Source organism: Siphateles boraxobius, unplaced genomic scaffold (genome assembly GCF_051911475.1).
Source record: "Siphateles boraxobius isolate OS27281-9 unplaced genomic scaffold, OSU_SipBor_1 1, whole genome shotgun sequence".
Classification (NCBI taxonomy): domain Eukaryota; kingdom Metazoa; phylum Chordata; class Actinopteri; order Cypriniformes; family Leuciscidae; genus Siphateles; species Siphateles boraxobius.
In genome coordinates, this window is record NW_027508699.1 from 2,630,805 (window position 1) to 2,653,086 (window position 22,282).

Below are 22,282 nucleotides of genomic sequence, written 5' to 3' on the forward strand. Positions count from 1 at the left end.
GCAGCCACTCGCCTGCACGTGGAGTTTTTCTGCATCTATCTTTAGTATGATGAGGTTGTGGTTGGAAGCAAAGAGCTTTTCCAGGCACACTTGACTTTCTTGAACACAAAAGACATCAAACGACATGGATGGGATTCGAACAAACGCGTGCAGAGCACAATGGATTAGCAGTCCATCGTCTTAACCACTCGGCCACCTCGTCACTCATCTGCTCATCTGGCCGAAGCTGGGCTGTGTTGTGTTTCTGCAGCTATTTTAAGGATGATGTCGTTAAAGTCGGCATTAATGTCATTTGAACGGCTTTTCCATGCGCACTTGGCTCTCTCGAAACACTAAAGACAACAAACGACGAGGATAGGATTTGAACCAACGCTTTCAGATCACAATGGATTATCTGTCCATCACCTTATCCACTCGGCCACCTCATCACTCGCCTGCACAATTGCCCGAAGCTGGGCTGTGGTGTATTTCTGCAGCTAATTTAAGGATGATGTCGTTAAAGTCGTCAGCAATGTCATTTGAACGGCTTTTCCATGCGCACTTGGCTCTCTCGAAACACTAAAGACATCAAACGACGAGGATGGGATTCAAACCCACGTGTGCAGAGCACAATGGATTAGCAGTCCATCGCCTTAACCACTCGGCCACCTCGTCACTCGCCTATACAAGTGCCCGAAGCTGGGCTCTGGTGTGTTTCTGCAGCTATTTTAATGGTGATGTCGTTAAAGTCGGCAGCAATGTACTTTGAACGGCTTTTCCATGCGCACTTGGCTCTCTCGAAACACTAAAGACAACAAATGAAGACGATGGGATTCGAACAATCGCGTGCAGAGCACAATGGATTAGTAGTCCATCGCCTTAACCACTCGGCCACCTCGTCACTCACCTGCTCATCTGCCCGAAGCTGGCGTGTGCTGTGTTTCTGCAGCTATTTTAAGGATGATGTCGTTAAAGTCGGCAGCAATGTCATTTGAACGGCTTTTCCATGCGCACTTGGCTCTCTCGAAACACTAAAGACATCAAACGACGAGGATGGGATTCAAACCCACGCATGCAGAGCACAATGGAATAGCAGTCCATCGCCTTAACCACTTTGGCCACCTCGTCACTCGCCTGCACATCTGCCCGAAGCTGAGCTGTGCTGTGTGTCTGCAGCTATTTTAATGATGACGTCGTTAAAGTCGGCAGCAATATTATTTGAACGGCTTTTCCATGCGCACTTGGCTCTCTCGAAACACTAAAGACAACAAACGACGAGGATAGGATTTAAACCCACACTTGCAGATCACAATGGATTAGCATTCCATCACCTTATTCACTCGGCCACCTCATCACTCACCTGCGCAATTGCCCAAAGCTGGGCTGTGGTGTGTTTCTGCAGCTATTTTAAGGATGATGTCGTTAAAGTCGGCAGCAATGTACTTTGAACGGCTTTTCCATGCGCACTTGGCTCTCTCGAAACACAACAAACGTCGAGGATGGGATCCGAACCCATGCATGCGGAGCACAATGGATTAGGAGTCCATCGCCTTAACCACGCAGCCACTCGCCTGCACGTGGAGTTTTTCTGCATCTATATTTAGTATGATGAGGTTGTGGTTGGAAGCAAAGAGCTTTTCCAGGCACACTTGACTTTCTTGAACACAAAAGACATGGATGGGATTCGAACAAACGCGTGCAGAGCACAGTGGATTAGCAGTTCATCGGCTTAACCACTCGGCCACCTCGTCACTCACCTGCTCATCTGGCCGAAGCTGGGCTCTGGTGTGTTTCTGCAGCTATTTTAAGGATGATGTCGCTAAAATCCTTAAAATAAAATGTTCCATGCGCACTTGGCTCTCTCGAAACACATCAAACGACGAGGATGGGATTCGAACCCACGCGTGCAGAGCACAATGGATTAGCGGTCCATCCGCCTTAACCACTCGGCCACCTCGTCACTTGCCTGCACATCTGCCCGAAGCTGGCCTGTGCTGTGTTTCTGCAGCTATTTTAATGATGATGTCGTTAAAGTCGGCAGCAATATTATTTGAACGGCTTTTCCATGCGCACTTGGCTCTCTCGAAACACTAAAGACAACAAACGACGAGGATAGGATTTGAACCCACGCTTGCAGATCACAATGGATTAGCAGTCCATCACCTTATCCACTTGGCCACCTCATCACTCGCCTGCACAATTGCCCGAAGCTGGGCTGTGGTGTGTTTCTGCAGCTAATTTAAGGATGATGTCGTCAAAGTCGGCAGCAATGTACTTTGAACGGCTTTTCCATGCGCACTTGGCTCTCTCGAAACACTAAAGACAACAAACGTCAAGGATGGGATCTGAACCCAAGCGTGCAGAGCAAAATGGATTAGGAGTCCATCGCCTTAACCACGCAGCCACTCACCTGCACGTGGAGTATTTCTGCATCTATCTTTAGTATGGTAAGGTTGTGGTTGGAAGCAAAGAGCTTTGCCAGGCACACTTGGCTTTCTTGAACACTAAAGACATCAAATGACATGGATGGGATTCGAACAAACGCGTGCAGAGCACAATGGATTAGCAGTCCATCGCCTTAACCACTCGGCCACCTCATCACTCACCTGCTGTTCTGGCCGAAGCTGGGCTGTGGTGTGTTTCTTTAGCTATTTTAAGCAATAAAATAGCTATAAAATAATAATAGCAATAAAATAATAAAAGCACACGAGACGTCGCTACCTTGTCTGGCATTCTTTCGCAGAGGCAATATCATAGTCTATGAGGCTCATCCGAGACGTGATCTTTGCTGGTTGAAAACTTTACCCAATACCCCGCTGGGATGACTTGAAATGCAGTCAGCCTTGGCAATTTCTGACAGTCTCTTAAGAGGCTTCATGACTAGTTGTAAAAGGGAATTGTACTTTTGCATTTTTAACATTCTGTTTTCTCTGTGGTGTTGAGAGCATAAGCTTGAAGGTGGCTGGTGTAGCCAGGATTTGGACCTTTCATTGAATGTGTTTTTGTATTTAAAATGATTATATCCATTAACCAGGGGAATTATTGTATTGATCCGGATCTCAACAATGTTTTCAGAAATGAACATGAGCTTTATATACAGCTATAATTAAAAGCTTGCCATGACCTGCACCCCTGCGGTTGACCTGTCCTCTAGGCTCCCTGTGAAACTAAACACCAAGGATGTGACTCAAAACCATGCGCACAGAGCACAATGGATTAGCAGTCCATCGCCTTAACCACTCGGCCACCTCGTCACTCATCTGCACATCTGCCCGAAGCTGGGCTGTGCTGTGTTTCTTTAGCTATTTCTGCAGCTATTTTAATGATGATGTCGTTAAAGTCGGCAGCAATATTATTTGAACGGCTTTTCCATGCGCACTTGGCTGTCTCGAAACACTAAAGACAAAACCACAAGGATAACCCACGCTTGCAGATCACAGTGGATTAGCAGTCCATCACCTTATCCACTCAGCCACCTCTTCACTCGCCTGCACAATTGCCCGAAGCTGGGCTGTGGTGTGTTTCTGCAGCTATTTTAAGGATGATGTCGTTAAAGTCGGCAGCAATGTACTTTGAACGGCTTTTCCATGCGCACTTGGCTCTCTCGAAACACTAAAGACAACAAAAGTCGAGGATGGGATCCGAACCCATGCGTGCAGAGCACAATGGATTAGGAGTCCATTGCCTTAACCACGCAGCAACTCGCCTGCACGTGGATTTTTTCTGCATCTATCTTTAGTATGATGAGGTTTTGGTTGGAAGCAAAGAGCTTTGCCAGGCACACTTGGCTTTCTTGAACACTAAAGACATCAAAGGGATTCGAACAAACGCGTGCAGAGCACAATGGATTAGCAATCCATCACCTTAACCACTGGGCCACCTCGTCACTAGGCCTGCACATCTGCCCGAAGCTGGGGTGTGGTGTGTTTCTGCAGCTATTTTAAGGATGATGCCGTTAAAGTCGGCAGCAATGTCATTTGAACGGCTTTTCCATGCGCACTTGGCTCTCTCGAAACACTAAAGACATCAAACGACGAGGATGGGATTCGAACCCACGCGTGCAGAGCACAATGGATTAGCAGTCCATCGCCTTAACCACTCGGCCACCTCGTCACTACGCCTGCACATCTGCTCAAAGCTGGGGTGTCGTGTGTTTCTGCAGCTATTTAAGGATGATGTCGTTAAAGTCGGCAGCAATGTCATTTGAACGGCTTTTCCATGCGCACTTGGCTCTCTCGAAACACTAAAGACAACAAACGACGAGGATGGGATTCGAACCCACGCGTGCAGAGCATAATGGATTAGCAGTCCATCGCCTTAACCACTCGGCCACCTCGTCACTCGACTGCACATTTGCCCGAAGCTGGGCTGTGCTGTGTTTCTGCAGCTATTTTAATGGTGATGTCGTTAAAGTCGGCAGCAATGTACTTTGAACGGCTTTTCCATGCGCACTTGGCTCTCTCGAAACACTAAAGACAACAAACGAAGACGATGGGATTCGAACACACGCATAAACAACACAATGAATTAGCAGTCCATCGCCTTAACCATTCGGCCACCTTGTCACTCACCTGCATGTCTTAAGGAGGAAGGTTGGGAAACTCACAACTGTGTTGATAGAGGGAGATGTGCTTATGTTTCTTTTGTGTGCTGCTTCTGCTTTGTTGGTAAGAACCTAGAGAGAACGCCTGGGTCAAGAAAATGGCAGCATAGCTTACATTGGACCTCTCTCAGAATATGTTTGCAGTGTCCTTGCACTCTTCATTATCCTACCCAAACTGGTAGGGGGCTCATCGAATCGATCCCAAACTCAAACATGTTCTTGGAGATTGAGGCTTATAACTCTGCCCCTTTGTTACCAGGATACCCATAAGTATCTCCCATCAAAAATACCGCACATTTTGTTCTTTGAGCTAAGAGAGAACAATTAATAAACCTCTACCCAGATAGCAAAAAATATCGGCACGGCTTCTTTTTGCCGCCGGCCCCAAACTGTCGGCTATAGGTGCGCCCCGCTGGCGGAGATGAAACGTTTGCCGCCGAATACGTCACTCCCATTTCTTGCGAGATGCCGCCGGCGAACAGCCGCCGGGCCGCCGACTTCATTCTCTCTGGCGGTTGCCGCCGTCTAAATGAACCGCGGCCGGCTGGCGGCAAGCCGCTTTGAAATCGACCAGCCATGTCATTGGCATGAGTGGAACTGACAGCATTTTAACTTTCACATTTAAAGCGATTATAATTATTATGTGAATTATATCAAATTTTGTTGTTGTTGTTGCTCCAAAGTCATTAGGGTTTATAACAGATTTGACTCAGTCTGATTCCATGATAAGGTTTAGGAAAATACATTTAAATTACGTTGAAACTCTGAAGCGATTCAGTGATATGCCTATGTAAAATATATAGAATTATTTTAGTCACTTAAGGTGACAATTCTTTACATTTCTTTGATTTATGCACAATTGAGATGCACAAATAGTCCAAAAAGAATTCCTTTTGTAAAACTTACTTGGCAATAAATATCTTTCTGATTAGGTTTTAAAATAAATATTTCATTCATGGTATGAACAATTTAGCAGAATAAATGGATGAAGTTAGACTTTTCACCAATGCCTGAAATCAGTGAACAGTGAAAGACATCTGCAACTTGGCCAAAAGCTTGGGTATGCTTTAGATTTTTTTTATTAATTTGCAACCATGGTAATATTTATAATAAACATGAAAATCCCTGTTTTGACCTGAAAGATAAAGTGAAATATTTAGAAATATTTTGTCTCTCTGTCACCCCAGGAAATTTCGTTTATGTCTTTCATTTTTTTACAAGCTCGATTTTTTTATTTATTTGACCTTTTACAGGTATAAGGGATTAATTTGCAATTGCGAGTTTTGCAATCTGTACAAATGTTTAAGAAAGTATTAAAGCACAAACAGAGAAGTACCTCCACCGGCCGAGAGGGGCAGTACCTAAAAAACGGAAGCAGATTTACCAACACAACAGTGGCCACTCGTCACACGATTTCAGTATTTGGAGAGGATATCCTATCTAGTCATTGACTACGATCTTTAAAGTAAGTACATTTTTCCTTTTTGTGTAACGCATTATTATGTTCATTTTTTACATTTTTAGTTCATCTTTTTCAAATATGTTCTTGCCTTACTAGTCAAGCTAGTAAGTTAGCCTTGTTTACAAAGTTTCCGTCATGTTTCTGACATAGCTAACGTTAGTTAGGCTAACGTTACTTAGTTTCTTCCTGGCGTTAGTTTTTTCTTTTCTTCTTTTAACTATATTTACGTTATGTTTATGCCAGTGTGAGTACTACAGTATGTGGTAGATAGTATTGGTCAGTCGAATAATTAACTAACTTACGTAACCAAATCCTTAAGGACAATTCTCCCGCCCACGTGGGAATGGTAACGTTAGCAAAATCTTTACGACAAGAAAGACTGATCAGTATAACTTGTGTTGTTTTCTAACTAAACATAATGATGTTTTGTTTGATTCGACAACCATGCTGCTAGTCTAGTTTAACTTACAGTGTTAGCTAACACATGCTGCTTCGCCTTTTTTACTCACTGAATTCAAGCATGTTCGACATGTTGAAATGTATCTAGCCTAGCTACAGTAAATCGCCAATGCTTTACATCTAGAAAGAAAGCTTTACATCTAGAAAGTTTAACTTTTGGTGTTTATATATATATATGTGTATATATATATATATATATATATATATATATATATATATATATATATATATATATATATATATATATAATGTGTATATATGTGTTTATATGTATATATGTGTGTGTATATGTATATGATTGTGTTTGTCTGAACATGGTTTTCTGTTGATCCACTTTTGAAAATGACTCGTTTTTTTGAAGGGGTGAGCATTTTAATGTTATTGATTTTGCCTGGAAATTAATCAAAAAGTATACTTTATGCAAAATGTTCTTCTATTTTAGATGGTTCACATTGTTCAGTTTATCAACGAGGAGGATCTGCCATTTGCAGTGGTTCCGCAAGAGTGGCTCAGCGAGAGCATGTGCCATTGGCCCCCATTTAACCTCAGCAAAAAGACGAAGGCAACAATTTAGCCATCCTCTGCACACCTCCACACAGCACCTGGGAGAAACATCATTTTAAGTTCATGAAGGGAGCAGGTAAATGGGTCTGACTTGTGTATTTGATTTTCCTGTATTTCATCTGTGTAATTTATTTTCTGTTTATTGTGGATAACTGACTCTTTCATTCATTATTCCCTACTTTAGAATCTTGGAAGTCTCAAGAAAAAAAAAACTCTAGAAAGATGCATCGATTCCAGAAAACCAGAAAAATGCTGAACTGGTATGTAAAATCTATTGCTGTGATGCTGGATTTGTGATCCTGCCACTAAACTATACCATTTGTTAGATTTTCAAATTTCTGTTTCCTCTTTCTCGCAACCAGGTTTCTCCCCAGTAATCCAGACTCCACTTAACAGAGCCAAGAGTTTGAGTACAAGTAAGTGATGTTATTTGTGAAGTTTTTTTGTCTTGGAAACTATTGCTTCTATTTGATGTCGGCATGAACCGGAAGTTACAAACGACTTTTCTCCAGTGTTGTGACGTATTTAAAAGTGAAACGGTATATTGAACGGAGGGCAGGGTTTTACTCTAGCGCTCCTCTTCTCCATCTCTGCTCATAGCACGGTTTGAGGGGAGTTGCCACGCCCTCGCACCATAGCACATGACCGGAAGAGAAGAGAAGTCGTTTCGAGGGGGGAGGGAAGGGTAACGTATTTGATTAAAGATTATAAGGCTACATGAATTTTAAAAGAATAATGAAGTGCCCAGATAAATCATTTATAATAAACACTACAATATTACATATAAAAATACGAATTGTAAAATCTTACTTCAAGAGCAGGTGAAACAAGTTCAAACAATGTTGAAGACGTTTGCTTGCACTGAGCAATTAGGCACAACTTGCAAACAGCACCTGTGGTTGTCGGTTTAATTCCCACTGGGGCTACCTGTACATGTAGTAGACCTAGATATAAAGTAAAATTTAAGATTGTATACTGCATATATTACAGTCTGAATCCTTAGCCTTTCACATTTTTTATTTATTTATGAGAAGCTTCAGAGAAATGTAATTTGTAACACTTTTTTGGATTTTCAGCTTGGTGTAGGGGATAAAGCATGTTTTAGAGACATGTTCCTGAAGACCATTGTTCAAAGTAAGTTGGATATTTTTTTTAGATTTAAGTAGATGTGTATGTCCTATTGTCCTCATGCAATTCAAATTAAATGACAGATCTGTATTTTCTATATTAGCCATCCGGAAGGACCCGGCAACCCAGGATGCACTGATGAGGCGGTCCAGGTTAACGTTACGCGTTACCTGAAAGGAGCATCTGACCGTGAAGGCAGAAAAAGGCGCCGCACAGCTGAGAGGGACCCACAGCCGACCACTTAAAACTAGACTGACTACTGACACCCCAGAATCACTGACAACTGGAATCCTTTCTTTATCTTGCAGTCAGTAGAATCAAGACCCCTAAAGAAGTCAGAAGTGTCAGACTACACTCACTCACTGTGGAAATTACTTTCTTTTTTTCTTTTTCAAATAAAGCTTGTAAATCCTTGTGCCACAGGTCAGCATTGCCGTTATAATGGCCTATTCTACTCCAGAGCTTTACTATAAATTACTACCACTTATCATATTGTTAGAAATGGCTTGTAAATGTAGTTATACTTTTATTTATTTGGTATCTTGCACATTATTTGGTATCAAATATCCTCTTTACTTGTCATAATGTTTACTGGTAATTTTTTACCCTAGAGCTGTCCTTTTTATATGAACACTTATTGTAAGTGTTGTAATTTGCTTGTAAGGCTGTTTAACCAAAATTGAATTGGAAACCTGCATGTTAGTATATTGATTTATTTATTTTTCTGTTATGTTTCAGTGATCTGAAATATCTTGTTTAAATGACAGTTACTGTACTTTGAAATGTGGAATAAAAATGCCAATTGTAAATTTGTCTGGTTTGAGCAATCATTATTCTTGCTAAACTGCATGCTATAAATAAAAAAAAAATATATAGCCAGAATAAGCGGCGGCAGAGCGCTCGAAAATAGCGTTTGCCTCCGGCGGGCCGCGGAAGGACGGCCTTCAATATAAAGGCGGCGGAACGGCGGTTGGCCCGCGGGCCGGCCGCTTAACGAAGGCGGTATGAAGGCGGCTGCCGCTTTTAAAAAGCGGCTGCCGCCGGCAGTGCGCCGTCCAACGTGTTTGCGATGTCGCCATTCTGACGCTTCTACTGCCGCCGGAGAACCGACGGTGGTCCGCCGACTCATTGCTATCTGGGTATGTGCATTTCACTCACCTGTTTCATAGACACACCATGCAGCCGGCCGTTCCAAAAGGCTGATTACATGGCAGTTTAAAACGTAATACCACCCTGTCGTTCCATGTCCAGATAAAAGCACAGGAGACGTCGCTACCATGTCTGGCATTCTTTCGCAGAGGCCATATCATAGTCTATGAGGCTCATCTGAGACGTGATCTTTGCTGGTTGAAAACTTTACCCAATACCCCGCTGGGATGACTTGAAATACAGTCAGCCTTGACAAATTTTGCCAGTCTCTTAAGAGGCTTCCTGACTAGTTGTAAAAGGGAATTGTACTTTTGCTTTTTTTTACCGTGGTCTCGAAAGCATAAGCTTGAAGGAGCCTGGTTTAGCCAGGATTTGGACCTCCCTTGAACGTGTTTTTTTATTTAAAATGATTATATCCATTAACCAGGGGGCTTATTGTATTGATCCGGATCTCAACAACGTTTTCAGAAATGAACATGAGCTTTATATACAGCTATAATTAAAAGCTTGCCATGAGCTGCACCCCTGCGGTTGACATGTCCTCTAGGCTCCCTGTGAAACTAAAAACCAATGCGCACAGAGCAAAATGGATTAGCAGTCCATCGCCTTAACCACTCGGCCACCTCGTCACTCAAGTCAAGTCAAGTCAAATATATTTATATAGCGCTTTTCACAATACAGATTGTATCAAAGCTGCTTCACAGTATCAATCAAAACAACTTAATGTTTGTTTATTACTGGAAAAAGACATCCAAGTAGTTATTTGAACTCAACTGCACATCTGCCCGAAGCTGGGCTGTGCTGTGTTTCTGCAGCTATTTTAATGATGATGTCGTTAAAGTCGGCAGCAATATTATTTGAATGGCTTTTCCATGCGCACTTGGCTCTCTCGAAACACTAAAGACAACAACCGACGAGGATAGGATTTGAACCCACGCTTGCAGATCACAATGGATTAGCAGTCCGCCAGCTGCCGAAGGATAGTCTGTCAAAATGGGGATAATGTTGAACAATGTTGAACGCCACAGCCAATCACGTCGACGCGCTATAACATTTGCAGTCAATTAGAGAGCGCCATCCTCGACATTATAACATTTGCAGCCAATCAGAGAGCGCCATTCTTGACTTTTTCCTTATCATTTTCGACATTTGACCAATCAGAGTACAAGGAAATGTCGATGGCACGTTTACGCTTAGCACCGCTAGGAGGAGGAGTCAGGAAGCTAGCCAAGTGTCAATCAAGTTGCCGAACTGAGCCGAAGGTGTACGAAGTAATGACATATCCTGAGGGGCGTGTCAGAGGTCAAAAAGTTCAGACGTCGAGCATCACTGTCACGGAGGTCAGGCAGCATAATTTTAACGGAGGACTGCGAAACTTATTTTTCGGTAACTTTAACTGTATTTTCGGACAATGTAATTTTATATTTGTATATAATTGTATATATTATAATTGTAAATATCGTGTGTGCTTTTTTTAAAGAAATAATTTGTATTACAGTAGTTTTGTTCAAAACGATATAACCTAACCGTTAGCCCCCCAACAAAAAAATGTCTGGCAAAAAATCCCATAAAGCCATGTCAGATACTGACTGGATTGCAAGGCTAAAAAAGTTTGCCAGCACAGGAGTTTGGCCATCAAATGAGGGTAACAGGCCAGCTCCTCGACAGAAAAAGTGGCATGACGTGTACCAAAGGGTGAATGTGCTTTTGTCACCTTTGCATGATGTAATAATTGTAATCCTAATCATTTAATTCTATGTCATCATTATTTATAGATATGTATGTAGATAATGTTGCAGGTATTTGAGATTTATGTTTATTTATGTAAAAAAAAAACCTTTTTTTTGCACTGGGAGATTCAGAGATTTGAGGCAGTGGGGGTGGGGATGTTGAGTGAATGGATGTTTTTTTGAAGGTGTGAAATGTTCCTCTCTTGTTCTTTTAAAGGAGAATACAAACTTTACTCACTCTTTATCTCTAATTTTACAGTTTGTATCTCCCCTTCAAAGAACATGAATAAAAATAAATGAAACACTACAATAAATTAATGTGGCATTCATACTGATAAGTTAGAAATGCATGTATTCTATATTATATGTGTGATAATGTTTACAGATTGAAAGATGTCCGATGCAGTCTCGCGGCCAGACAACCTTGCTCGGAGCGGTCCCAAAGTGCATATGTGGTTTTCTCACTCAAAAGGTAACAATGTAAAGATGTAACTTGTATTTTTGGTAAGTGTGGTAATACACAGACAAAAAAATAAGTTAAAGAAAGAAAGCAGGTCCTTTAGTTATATAATGAATGATAGGATCAATAGATATTTTCTCATTTTACATTTTATTATATTTTTGGCCAATGTGCTGTTACAATTCAATTTGTCTTTTCATTGAAATTGTTTTGCCCTTTTTTAGTTTACCAAGCCAAGATTTGGTGGGTCCCACATTGCTGCTGCAAAGCCAAATCTGAGTGTGGCTAGGAGACCATCTCAGGCTGTTGACCAACCCAGCGCAGCAGTGTCCAGTGCCCCTACACCAAGCACCACTGTCTCTGTAAGTACTGGCATAATCCACATTGCATTCTAAGACACATTCCACATCTGTGCACTTTTTAGAAATATATTTTGTATGCAGGAAATCTTATCATAATGAATTAAGAGCAATACTATACAGTTTTCACACAATATGCAGTCAGTGAACACATTTCCACAATGCTTACATTTTCTTAACAGACAAGCTATACCTCCCAACAAAATTATGGATTGTTTTTGTAGTATTTACAAATGTTAACACACACCACCCCACAATAGCAAAAACAATATTCCAAACCTTAGATACAGTATAAAAACCTCGGCTTCTTCAATGATATCAGTTCAAAAACAATATATCTCAGCTGATAATAAACAAACAATTGAATAATTGACACACACCTGATTTATGTTGGGTAAATTGGGCCAACCATAGCTGATTCCAGTCTGGCTTAGACTCAGTGGCAGGGGTTATTTTTTTCTGTTACATTGACACTTATACATTAAAAGGAGGACTTTGAGGAGTGATGTTTTTGGAAACAGAAAAAGACAAACACTGTAATGTCTGGACGAGGAAAAGTAAGAGCAAGGGGCCCAGGGAGAAGAGCAGGCCCAGTGAGAGGTGCAGTGAGAGATGCAGTGAGATGTGCAGTGAGATGTGCAGTGACAGATGCCGTGACAGATGCAGTGAGATGTGCAGTGAGATGTGCAGTGAGAGGTGCAGTGAGAGATGCAGTGAGATGTGCAGTGAGATGTGCATTGACAGATGCAGTGAGAGATGCAGTGAGATGTGCAGTGAGATTTGCAGTGAGATGTGCAGTGAGAGGTGCAGTGAGAGGTGCAGTGAGAGATGCAGTGAGATGTGCAGTGAGAGGTGCAGTGAGATGTGCAGTGAGAGGTGCAGTGAGATGTGCAGTGAGAGGTGCAGTGACAGATGCAGTGAGAGATGCAGTGAGATTTGCAGTGAGATGTGCAGTGAGAGGTGCAGTGAGATGTGCAGTGAGATGTGCAGTGAGAGGTGCAGTGAGATGTGCAGTGAGATGTGCAGTGAGATGTGCAGTGAGATATGCATTGAGAGGTGCAGTGAGAGGTGCAGTGAGATGTGCAGTGAGAGGTGCAGTGAGATGTGCAGTGAGATGTGCAGTGAGAGGTGCAGTGAGAGGTGCAGTGAGAGATGAGAGGTGCAGTGAGAGGAGCAGGACCAAGGAGAAGAGCAGGCATAAGGACTTTCAAGGGCTGCAAGAACAGTAGTCAGTGATGAAATTCGTGCCACTATCATTGACCATGTAATCAACCACGGTCTTTCACTAAGAGAGGCTGGTAAACAGTAAAGGGAAAAAAAACTGATTTGCTTTTTACTGGAATACTGTACATGTGGACATACAGTTCCCAACCAATAAATTTAGTGTAAAAATGGTGGATTGCATGTTTTGTATGCAAATACCTGTAAAACTGAAACACAAAAGTCTATGAAGTTTTTGTAATACAATAGCCAGTATTTTGAAACCTGGTGTACTTTGATTGACTGCATGTACCTTGTGAAGTGAAAACAAGTGTTATTCTTTGACATAATAATTTCATTCTGAGTCAGATTTCCAGAGTTTTGGTAAAGTTAGTGTGTTCAGAGAAAGATGTGTTCTATTTTGAAATGAAGAGTTAGTATATATTTACAGTTTTTTTCAATTGTTTACACGCAATTTTGAAAACCTCTACCTCCTTCTCCTCTTCATCTACCTCCTTCACCTCTTCCTCTACCTCCTTCTCCTCTTCATCTACCTCCTTCACCTCTTCCTCTACCTCCTTCTCCTCTTCCTCTACCTCCTTCTCCTCTTCCTCTACCTCCTTCATCTCTTCCTCTACCTCCTTCTCCTCTTCCTCTACCTCCTTCTCTTCCTCTACCTCCTTCTCCTCTTCATCTACCTCCTTCATCTCTTCCTCTACCTCCTTCTCCTCTTCCTCTACCTCCTTCATCTCCTCTTTGAGCTCCTCCTCTTATTCTCACTCTTCTTCTTCTTCTAGCTCCTTCCATTTTTGTTGAAGACAGGTGAACTCACCTGCTGCCTTTTATAGCACTCCTGAGTGATGCGTTTTCAAATTAGCACATGTGTGCTTCCATGCCTGATGGATGTGCATATCCAATTCATTCATTAGTGTGGTCAATGGCAATCCGGGGCTTTGTAATGACAAGGAAGTAACCTCACAATCCTTATCTGTGTCTAAGGTGTGAAAATGTGTGTAGAGTTTTACAAATCACTGTGTGTAATGTTTTGCTAAAAGGGTAAAGCAGACATTGTGTGTAATGTTGTGCAAATCTGTGGAGGGGTTTTGCTCATTGGAGTAGAATTTTGCAAATTGTGTGGAAATTTTTATTTTAGTGTGTAAACAGACATAAAAATCTGTAACAAAATGTGTTCTTGAGAAGAAAATTATCCATTTGGCCAATTGTGTTTTGTTGGTGTGAGTCTGTGTTAAGAGTTTAGGAAAAAGTATCTGAAGTATGGGTAAGCGCTTGTTAGCGATTGAAAAAAACTGTAAATACTTTTGAAAACAGATTCAAATAAGCGGCGATCCTAAATTCCAATATTATTTCCCACTATTACTGTTTTTGACTGTATTTTAATCATATTTCAAAAACAAAAATAATCTTACTGAACATAGACCTTTAAACAGTATTGTATAATTCCATCTAGGATTAGTTAAAATTATTGGACAGTTATGACTGTTTCTTTCTCTTGTTATATATGCAACATATATTATATTTCATTGCATGTTGTCTCGGTAAGTAATTTCAAATTTTATTGGTCTAAAATAATTGAATTTGCATATTAACTGTCACAACTCAGTAGAGTCACACAAATTAGTGCTAGCAGCTGACACAATTCTGAAAACTATTGGAACAAATGTATACATTTTATTCTATAACCTTAAGTACGTATTTGACATCCAATATTTTCTATTTTATATGAGGGTAGTCTTGGATAGATAAAGCGGTAATTAAATAAATGACCTGCTAGACTAAATGTTTTGTCTTTTTCCTTCACAGACTACTCCTTCGGGGGCATTACTGCAAGATGCATCTGCAGTTCGACTGCTTCGTTTGTGGTCGGACACTTTGCCACCAGAGGATCACAGGTGGATTGCCAGCAGGCTTTTTAAAATGGGGCCCAAGGGAAAACCAGAGCTTCGAGACAACCTACAGCTCTGGTATTACCCACCACAGCCAGCACTTATTTACAACCAGGCTCCAGCTCCAGACAGATTTTTTTGTCATGCTCTGTTGCTGTGGATGCCGTACAAGCTGTGGAAGATCAAGGCTCTCTGTCCCAATTCTGCCTGCGGGCAGCATCAGCTGACTGGAGGCGGTCTGCACAAAAGGGCACGGCAGGTTCTGGACAACGATAGGATGTACAACATGGTCACAGAAACCCTCATCTGTACCAAGTGTAAAGCCTCGCATGTGTCCTGGAGTCAGACTGTCCTGCAACAGCTGGATCTGGGCCATCACTCTGAATTTCGGGTCATCCTCACGCGGAAGTAAGTACACTTTAATTCCACATCCAGTTGATAGCCCATCATCACATATGTTTGCAAATACTTTACAAATCAATTATGTAAAATATATGAATGTGTGGATTTTGCTTTTCCTAAGGTATATCTGTGATATGAGAGTCATTCGGCTCCTGCGTGAGCGTGGCCTAGGCAGCAATCCCACGCGGGTCATCAAACAGCTGCGTGAGAACCACAGTGAGGAGTGGCTCCAGCGTATGGCCCGGTACACCACCCAATGTGTGGACTTCCTCAAACGACCCGGGGTGTTGCAAATACAATTCCAGGAACCCCCAGAGCCTACAGTGGTCCCAGGCTGCAAGTGGCTGCTCACCGTGTACAGCCAAGACATCCTGACAAGGCTGGATGATATCCATGCAAGGATAACATCTACGTATGGTTCAGTCTTGAAGATGGATTCCACTAAAAAGGTTAGCAGGGGATTTTTGTTAATTTATGGTGTTTACTGTTATATCATTTTCAGAGCATGAGTATCATATTCTACATGGTGTGATGTTTCATTGCATTGCATGCTTCCTGTCATCTACTGCAGATCACTAAGAAGCTGGCTGGGACGGCAAGGGGAACGGGACTCTGGCTTACCTCTGTTGGCAATGAGTTTGGTCAGGTGCTCATGAGTGTGCTGACAGCACAGGAAGGAGCAGGACTGGACATGATGGTCGATGGTCTGGTGAAAAGGTACCAGCAGGCTAGTGTGGATCCACCTGCTGTTTTGTACGTGGACTGTGGCTGCTGCACTGATGTGGGTGAGACCAAGCTGAAAACCAGATTCAGAGGGTGGCCTGATCTCATGATTCGCTTGGACATCTGGCATTTTATGCGCAGGATTGCCATGGGGTGTACAACTGATGCCCATCAGCTGTATCCCATCTTCATGTCACGGCTGTCAGCGTGCATTTTTGAGTGGGATGCGGCTGATGTTTCTATGCTTCGCAAAGCAAAGAGAGAGCTGTTGATATCCCAGGGTTGGCCTGCGCTGACAGATGAAGATGTCAACAAGCATCTTACCAGGAATGAGCTGGCACTCCATTGCCGGAGGAGGACCTGTGGAGAGGAGACTACCATCCTTCTCCTTGAGCGGCTACTTACAGAGCTCCTGAGCAGCCAGGGCAAAGACTCCCTGGGTGTTCCTCTCCTGGACCGAGAAAGGATGGAGCACATCTGGAATGTCCAGAAGAAGCATGTGAAATGCATTCAAGACCCCCCTGGTGTTGTGCTCTATACAGAGACAGGGAGCCTAAACAAGGGAGGTGTGCTTCTAAAGACCTACAGATGTGCCAGAGGCTCCACTTCTCTCGAGTCCTTTCATTTACACCTGGTATCGTTTCATCCCAGGTATTGTCTTTGTCACACACACTGTGCATGTGTAAAGAAAGAGCATTAAGTGTTTTTGTGTGTTCCTTTAACACCTCCTGAACACTGTTGTGTCTATTTACAGGGACCAGTGCAAACAGTCTGAACTTTCAGATTTATCTGCTGGAGGGTCTACACCGGTGGAACCAGGACCGGGAGGCTGCTTCCCTGTCATCGGAGCCATCAGCTTTGCGCAGCTACACAGGAGAACTTGTTCACTGTGTAAACGGCAATTATGAAAAGCTGTTTGGCAGGAAAGTGGTCCCCACGTTTTGTCCCCCTGCATGTTACACCGGTGAGAATTATTTTATATATTTTTTATTTTATCAACTTGCAATTTCTATGTAACCTCCGTCTATATGTCAGATTTAACCCTATAGAGTCGATTGTATCATAATTGATATGCAAGTTTCTAAAGGACTCTAAATGATCAACATGATCAAAACTTTTTTAGGAAACATGCCCTCTGCCGTCTGATTGATTATAGTCTTTTAGTATAATTGTAAAAGTGTCCACCTTCAGCTCGTGCTTCACGTTTCTTTTCATTGTGAAACCTTTACTGATTTTATAAAGTAATTGTAAGAATAACTTTTATATTGTTACTAATATTTAATGACTAGTTACTAGACTGAAGCAGCTTGGGTTCACTTGATTAGAAAATCATGTTACATGTAAATATCAAAATGATCATCAGACTTTTCTCTCAATCATCATTGTATTGCATTTCATTTCATGTTTTGCCCACATAATTAAACGTGTTGGGCCTCTAAATAAAACTGTTTTGTTTTTTTTCTCCTTGACGATGAGCTCTATATTCTCACACTATATGAGCTACTACAAAAGCCTAATGTATCAAATATGATACACAACATTCTATTTAATTTCCGTTTGTTTATTGTTTTTATTATTTTATTCTCATTGGAGTGCAGTATCTGTTCCAGCAGACTGGTCAGGCACTGCAGGACATGAATCCTGACTCTGAGCAGACAGCAGAGCTCATTGAGGACCTCAGTGTGGAGGAGCAAGATGAAGATGAGGGCTTCTGTGACATCAGCGAGGATCACACAATAGCAGATCCGGAGGCTGTTCTGTCACCACCCTCTTCCACACTGACACTGGGTTCTTCTACCCTGGTCACCAGCAGTGCCACACCTGTACTGGGCTCCACATCCCCTTCACTGATCCCTGACCCCAAACTTGTCCTCACACAGTCTCTTTCATCACCTGGACCCTCAGGGACTGCTGTCACACCTGTTCCCTCTGAAACATCTGTTTCAACTCTCCCCTCAGAGCCAGAGGATGCTGGTCAGGATGTTGATGAAGAAGAGACGGTAAATACTACTCCTTTGTATGTCTTTCAAATTAACTAGAATCAATCATTATGATGAATTAACATCCAGTGCTTTAAATCCAGACTTTCCATATATTTTACATTTAAAAGTACAGCCTAAATTCATTTGTAAGCTGCAAATACACATCAAGTCAAGTCATCTTTATTTATTTGGTGCTTTGTAAAATGTCAAGAATGGCGCTCTCTGCTTTGTACTATACAGTGCTTTACGGTGATAAACAGGAAAATAACACAATCAGTTATGGAATTATGCATTAGACAGATGTGATGTAATAATTGTATTGCATGTTTGTGTTTTTTAATAGGCTGTTGACTACCAAAATATCCCGGGTTATCAACATGTGGACCAGCTGGCAGAATATCTGGTGGATCTCCGGGACCACACAGCCCTCAGCCTGACCAACCAGGAAGCCAACACCATAATTGCTCTTTGGCAGAACCTGGATGACCGGGACAAGGAACGGGTGGTGTATGACAGTCGATGCCGAAAGAGACTGCTGAGTGGACGCTTCAAGGTCCCGAAGAAGCCCACTCACCCTGGTGTAGAGAGCACCACCAGATGTGTGCTGGGTGCAAGCAGCGCACCTGCTCAGTGGCCTGACTGTTGCCGTCTGGTGGAGACCATCTTCATCAGACTTTGCACTGTCCACCCAAGCCCCAAAAGAAAAGGCAAGGGAGCCCTGTCAAGATGGTCTCTGATCCTGCAAGACTATCGCAGGATAAGGCAGCTTGTACTGGGCAACAGCTTGGTGATGGGAGGAACATCCATGCAGCTGGTGGAGGTTAACCAGAACACCCTGATTCAGTGGTATAACAAAAGACAGAAAAAGCAGGAGCTGTCTGTGCTGCTTCAGGGCATTCAGTTGCCTCAGCCCCTCCCTGAAGCTCATGAGCCTCTCCAGGTAGCCAAACGTCTACGGACTGAGCCAGAACAACCAGGGGAGCAGCACCAGTACAAGCTACCAGAGAGCACAGCTGGTCAGGCAAACCAGAGGCAGACTTCTGTTGGGCGACCCCCTCTCAGACCCAAGGCACCAGCGCAGAGTCAGACGTTGCTGACACCATCTGCATCTGGAGCATCACTGCAGATGGTACCAAATATACTTATACCATCAGCACCAGGTTTCCAGGGTGTGCCCATCTTCCAGGCTGTGCCAATGTTCCAGGGTGTGCCAATGTTCCAGGGAGTGCAAATGATCCAGGGCATCCCAATGGCCCAGGGGATGCAAATGGTACAGCCACTGTTACAGCCAACAGCTGTACAGGGCACCCGCTTACCCGCTTCACCAGCTGCCAATCCAGACGCCATGCCCAAGAGACCCTACAGGAGAACCGTAGAGGCCAACACTTGCAAAAAATGTGGGCAATTTAAAACAAGTGCTACAGGACATAGCCAGTACAGGGGCAGGGTGTACTGCCCACAGACTGAGACTGTTCAAAAGAGGTGTGGTTAGAGGAAATGCGGAGAACCATTTCCAAATAATGTATATATTTTCATGTATATAGCATCATGTATATAGTGTGAACAGTTGTTTAAATAGTTAATACTTGTGTTGAATATTATTTAATTGTTTTTTTTACGTTATTTAACATTTTAACTTTTTATTTCTTGTTTTTGAAAACCTATTTAACTCTTCATTTTATTTATTTATTTTTAAAACATTTTTATGTATTTAACAAACCAGTATTTAACATTTTAATATTCATTACTGTTCTGTTGGCATGATTGGAAAATAAAAACAAATTGGCAAGTGATTTATTTTTGACTTTGACTTTCATATAACACTAGTTCATCAGAACACTGCAACAATATAACATTTGTATATAAAAAATATAATTTATACATTTTGTTATTCTTGTGATTGACATTTTCAGCATATTAGTTTCTATTTAATGGGTTGCATCTTTGTTCATTACAAATAACAGATTTGCAAGTGTCTTGTTTGAATGTAACCTAAAAAAAATACTTAATCAGATCAATAATAATACAACAACTACTAAATAATAACACTGTTCCATTGGCAATTATATATTTTTATGAAAGAATATCAAAGAAACACAACAAACAAATTACATATGTATATTTTATTAACACTGGAACAGTATGTATTCAAAAAGAATTTGCTTATTTACTTTTACTTTCATATAACACAATATTTCATCAGTACACTGCACCAATATAACATTTGTATTTAAAAAGATAATTTGTCCATTTTGTTATTCTTGTGACAGACATTCTTCATATTAGTTACTATTTAATGGGTTGCATCTTTGTTCGTTGCATAATAATGCAAATATCATTTTTTTTTTAATGAAAGAATATCAAAAAACAACAAACAAATTACATATGTATATTTTATAAACACTGGAACAGTATGCATTAAAAAATTTAGCTTATTTACTTTTACTTTATTATAACAATAGTTTATCATTACACTGCAACAATATAACATTTGTATATAAAAATATAATTTGTACATTTTGTTATTCTGGTGAAACATTTTACAGCATATAAGTTACTAATTAATGATTTGCATCTTTGTTCATTGCATAATAATGCAAATAACATTATTTTTCATGATAGAATATCAAAAAACACAACAAACAAATTAAATATGTATATTTTATTAAAACGGGAACAGTATGCATTCAAAAATAATGATTATTTATTCAAATAATAAATATTACAAAAAGTTGTCTTTAGCTGGATTCGAACCCCGGTCTTGGTGCACACCTGCAATAGAAAACAGTGTGATATAAATGCGTGATTTTCACACACGAAGAAACCGGAAAATGTATCATAAGATCTATACTAATGAAGGCATATCTTTGAACATCAAATTTCAGCCTTTCTTTTCGTTTTTTCTTTCTCTTCTTCCCCCTCTCTTCTTCTTCCTTCCCCCTTTTCTTCCCTTCTTCCCCACCTTTGTTGGACTATTGTTCCCCAGCTTGTCCGCATCACCTTAACCACTCGGCCACCTCGTCACTACGCCTGCACATCTGCCCGAAGCTGGGGTGTGGTGTGTTTCTGCAGCTATTTTAAGGATGATGTCGTTAAAGTCGGCAGCAATGTCATTTGAACGGCTTTTCCATGCGCACTTGGCTCTCTCGAAACACTAGAGACATCAAACAACGAGGATGGGATTCGAACCCACACATAAAGAGCACAATGGATTAGCAGTCCATCGCTTTAACCAGTCGGCCACCTCGTCACTCGCCAGCACGACTGCCCGAAGCTGGGCTGTGGTGTGTTTCTGCAGCTATTGTAATGGTGATGTCGTTAAAGTCGGCAGCAATGTACTTTGAACGGCTTTTCCATGCGACATGGCTCTCTCGAAACACTAAAGACAACAAACGAAGACGATGGGATTCGAACACACGCATAAAGAGTGGATTAGCAGTCCATCGCCTTAACCATTCGGCCACCTTGTCACTCACCTGCACGTCTTTAGGAGGAAGGTTGGGAAACTCACAACTGTGTTGATAGAGGGAGATGAGCTTATGTTTCTTTTGTGTGCTGCTTCTGCTTTGTTGGTAAGAACCTAGAGAGAACGCCTGGGTCAAGAAAATGGCAGCATAGCTTACATTGGACCTCTCTCAGAATATGTTTGCAGTGTCCTTGCAATCTTCATTATCCTACCCAAACTGGTAGGGGGCTCATCGAATCGATCCAAAACTCAAACATGTTCTTGGAGATTGAGGCTTATAACTCTGCCCCTTTGTTACCAGGATACTCATAAGTATATCCCATAAAAAATACCGCACATTTTGTTCTTTGAGCTAAGAGAGAACAATTAATAAACCTCTATGTGCATTTCACTCACCTGTTTCATAGACACACCATGCAGCCGGCCGTTCCAAAAGGCTGATTACATGGCAGTTTAAAACGTGATACCACCCTGTCGTTCCATGTCCAGATAAAAGCACAGGAGACGTCGCTACCTTGTCTGGCATTCTTTCGCAGAGGCAATATCATAGTCTATGAGGCTCATCCGAGACATGATCTTTGCTGGTTGAAAACTTTACCCAATACCCCGCTGGGATGACTTGAAATACAGTCAGCCTTGGCAATTTTTGACAGTCTCTTGAGAGGTTTCATGACTGGTTGTAAAAGGGAATTTTACTTTTGCTTTTTTTACA

At 41.8% G+C, this 22,282-nt stretch overlaps 7 non-coding genes across 7 annotated transcripts; 3 read left to right on the plus strand and 4 right to left on the minus strand.

Moving 5' to 3' along the window:
- Positions 1-572: 572 nt before the first annotated feature.
- Positions 573-654, minus strand: trnas-gcu (transfer RNA serine (anticodon GCU)). Its single transcript has one exon. It is a non-coding gene; the product is annotated as a tRNA-Ser (tRNA).
- A 1,202-nt stretch (positions 655-1,856) lies between these two features.
- Positions 1,857-1,939, minus strand: trnas-gcu (transfer RNA serine (anticodon GCU)). Its single transcript has one exon. It is a non-coding gene; the product is annotated as a tRNA-Ser (tRNA).
- A 771-nt stretch (positions 1,940-2,710) lies between these two features.
- LOC143741718 (U4 spliceosomal RNA) lies at positions 2,711-2,851 on the plus strand. Its single transcript, XR_013205204.1, has one exon. It is a non-coding gene; the product is annotated as a U4 spliceosomal RNA (small nuclear RNA).
- Positions 2,852-4,010: 1,159 nt separating this feature from the next.
- On the minus strand, positions 4,011-4,092 carry trnas-gcu (transfer RNA serine (anticodon GCU)). Its single transcript has one exon. It is a non-coding gene; the product is annotated as a tRNA-Ser (tRNA).
- Positions 4,093-4,236: 144 nt separating this feature from the next.
- Positions 4,237-4,318, minus strand: trnas-gcu (transfer RNA serine (anticodon GCU)). Its single transcript has one exon. It is a non-coding gene; the product is annotated as a tRNA-Ser (tRNA).
- A 5,163-nt stretch (positions 4,319-9,481) lies between these two features.
- LOC143742141 (U4 spliceosomal RNA) lies at positions 9,482-9,622 on the plus strand. The gene has a single exon (XR_013205361.1). It is a non-coding gene; the product is annotated as a U4 spliceosomal RNA (small nuclear RNA).
- Positions 9,623-22,094: 12,472 nt separating this feature from the next.
- LOC143741612 (U4 spliceosomal RNA) lies at positions 22,095-22,235 on the plus strand. The gene has a single exon (XR_013205172.1). It is a non-coding gene; the product is annotated as a U4 spliceosomal RNA (small nuclear RNA).
- Positions 22,236-22,282: the final 47 nt, after the last annotated feature.